General features: G+C 44.2%; 1 long non-coding RNA gene across 1 annotated transcript; it reads right to left on the bottom strand.

Annotated features, from left to right (window-relative positions):
- Positions 1 to 2,090: 2,090 nt before the first annotated feature.
- On the bottom strand, positions 2,091 to 2,879 carry LOC123176810 (uncharacterized). Its single transcript, XR_006488666.1, has 2 exons — positions 2,479 to 2,879; positions 2,091 to 2,373 (listed from the first exon to the last, which is right to left on the bottom strand). It is a non-coding gene; the product is annotated as an uncharacterized lncRNA (long non-coding RNA).
- Positions 2,880 to 3,214: the final 335 nt, after the last annotated feature.

Below are 3,214 nucleotides of genomic sequence, written 5' to 3'. Positions count from 1 at the left end.
TGCGGTTGCAGCAGCGCCGGCACGAATGTACTGGAGCTTTTGTAGTTTGGTGATGGATGCTGGCAGAGTGATTATGGATGTGTTTGTCACATCCAAAGTCTGAAGCTGCCTCAGATCACCTAATGACCTAGGCAGCTGGAAGATCTGGTCGCATCCTCGTAGGGAGAGGAACATGAGGCAAGGCAACAGCTTGACCATCTGCTCGACATCATCATTTGTTACACCGACTGCATCCTCCAGATCCAACACCCTGAGAAGCTTCGTGCTCTGGGAGATGAAGAATGGTTTCCACTCCCCAAACACTGTCATTGACCGCAGCCTTGACAAGTCAATGCTCTCGAGCACAATCCTATCCCTACCCCAGCTTTCCAATATGACAAGATGACGCCCAGTGCGTTGGGGGAGGCTGCAAGTGCCGGCAAGTTCATATACAAGGTTCTCCTGCATTCCCTGTGAGCAGATGCACTCGCGCAAAAATCCATTGACTCGACACAAGACCATCCTTATGTCACTAAACGTGGCTGACTCTGGTTGCTGTTGGATTATGCTCAGATTGTGGAGCTTGGAGAAGAACTCCTCCCCATTCTCCTCAGCAGATTTACCATCGCTGTCCCTGGAGTAGCCATCAGCAATCCAACGCCTTATTAGGCGCCTTTGCCGAATGTTGTAGTCTCGAGGAAAAAGTGATAGGTCAAAGATACATGGCTTGACAGAATATGGGCAACTACGGAAGCAGGAATGCATCCAACTAAATAGATCCCATAGGCACTCAAACTCGGGGTTGATCTCTATCTCATGCATAAACCTTAGATTGATGGAACTAGCAGTATCCATCCATGTGCCTCCCTTGGTAGCCAATATGCTGGCTACAGCAACTATTATTAAGGGAAGCCCCCCGCACTTTGAAATAAGTTCTGGCAGCACTTCATTTCCACGATAAGACAATGAAACGGGTAATGGAGTCTTCTTAGATACCTGTTGTTCAAACAAATTGACAATTGACCTCAGTTATCCGCACCAATTACATAGGATTTTTACATAAATGTATATTGTGCATGGGTGCATGGGTGCAAGAGGAAAATAATAGGAAAATATGATCATTACTTAAGCTTGCACAAGCATCCCACTGTAATAAATACTGAGAAAACAATTGTGGAAAATGGTTTTTTTACCAACATTGCTGCTATGATCAAAGGAAATGTCACTTTTGCCACTGACTGCAAAATACTCAGTTTTGAGTTCTGAGTTTTGACACATGGGTTCACTGTTCATGTGCCGCTAACAGGTGGGGGCACAATGGTAAAACTGATCAAAGCCCAAAATGTGCTTGTATGTGCATGACATGGTCTCGAAAAAAAAAAAGTTTTAGCCACTTGTATGATCCTAGTATATGATTAAACTATAATGTCTTTTATTTTGAAGAAGATAGAATTGCAATGTTACAACAGCACTTCTGTTGTCAAATTGACCAACACAACATATCATAAAATAAATTTGAACTTCATAAACATATTATAGGAAAACATATTTTTTAAACATAACAGAGCGGAGGTATTCTCCACCCTTTTATCAAAAAAGAGAGTCATCTTATCAGATCCAAGGTTTTGGTTACCGAATGAGGCAATTTTACCGAGGGGGACTGGTAAATATGGTTACCACGGTTACCAAGAAATACCGAGAAATACCGATTATATTTCGAGCGATATTTATAGTTGAATTTTAAATTCAAATAAGTGAATGAACGAATATTCGAACCAGAGACCTCTCAAAATAGGAACTAGGTTGCTACCAACACGCCAGAACCAACTCTCATGGCATTAATTAGATCCTACGTACTATACTGTAAATCAAGTGTTTAAATTCAAAAATTTTAAAAAAATGGTATTTTTTGCTCGGTATGGCGATTTACCGAGGGGCACGGTAATACGCGGTAACCATGGGAAATCTTGAAATTTCGACCGATAACCAAAACCTATTCAGATCACATTTCTTTTGGGAAACGTTATATTTCGATGAAAGGAATATGTTCACCATCATGACATCTCCATCCAAGATAGTAATAATGATATTGCAAGGAATAAGTAAAGTTGGGACGGTAATCACATGTCATTCTTTTATGTCCCCGAGAGAAATGAGGAAATGATAGCAAGAACATCCATGCATGCATGAAAATACTGTACTGGAGCCGAGAGGGATATATTCTTTAAAACAAAAATATAGTCCACACGTCGGAGGAGCGTCACTGCTGTACCAGACGTCGGAGGAGCCCACACGAATTGCAGTGCCCTCGGCGGAGAGCGGCGGCAACTCCAGCGATTTTCAACTCCAGTGAACTCCATGAGAGGAAAATCAAAAGTGGAAGAAGAACTGAATCTGCGTGAAGCACCCCACAAATATCAGTGTCTTCATCTAATAGCTACGAACAAACAAGGTGCTAGTTTCCTAATTCTGTTCATGACTACAGAATATTTGCTTTACCACGAACAGGAAGCCACGAAGCAAATCACGGAGAAACTGACGGAGAAGAATATGTACGACGCCTTACTTCTTCTCCACAAGGACATTCGTCGTCGTGCGTATCTGTCCTATCGTTGGACCGCGGAGGTATGAAGATGATTGTGCGGCCGCAGCCTGCATCATCGCGGCGTGGCAGAGCCCACGACGGCGGCTACGTGGTCGCGTCGACCCGCCCTCCACCGGCGTCCGTGGCTCCGTCAGCAAGGGCCACGGCCCGGATCCTCGGTCCAAGGAGAGTCGTGGCCCCTGGTCGTGCCAGCCCGACGCGCCCCGCACCCGTCCGCCTGCTCTGCGACGCGCCCCACACCATGGCCGTGCGCCGCGCCGCCTCCCGTCTCCTGCACGCTGGCGGTTACGGGAGAAATCCCCATCAGGAACCGCTCTTGAGAGAAAAAGGAAGATAACCTTATCTCTTCGGCTGTTTTTACTCCAACCCTTGTGGTTTCTCATAATCACAGATGAGTTTCTGCAGTTCTTTGTTTAAGAGCATCATTGTTTTGCGATTGAAATTAAATTTTTCTCGCACAACAATATTGATTTGCGATTGAGAATTATTATTTTCTCGCAAAACAATCTCATTGCGATTGAGATTAATTTTCTCTCGCACAATATTAATTCACTCCACTGAATTATCATGCAACTTGATACAAGATCATCTCATTTCATTTGAGGTCTATACAATTCAAGTGTTCACTTG

Source organism: Triticum aestivum, unplaced genomic scaffold, assembly GCF_018294505.1.
Source record: "Triticum aestivum cultivar Chinese Spring unplaced genomic scaffold, IWGSC CS RefSeq v2.1 scaffold163853, whole genome shotgun sequence".
NCBI classification, from domain to species: Eukaryota; Viridiplantae; Streptophyta; class Magnoliopsida; order Poales; family Poaceae; genus Triticum; species Triticum aestivum.
The sequence above is the reverse complement of the archived record's forward strand: the minus strand, read 5'-3'. Positions and strand labels throughout refer to the sequence as shown.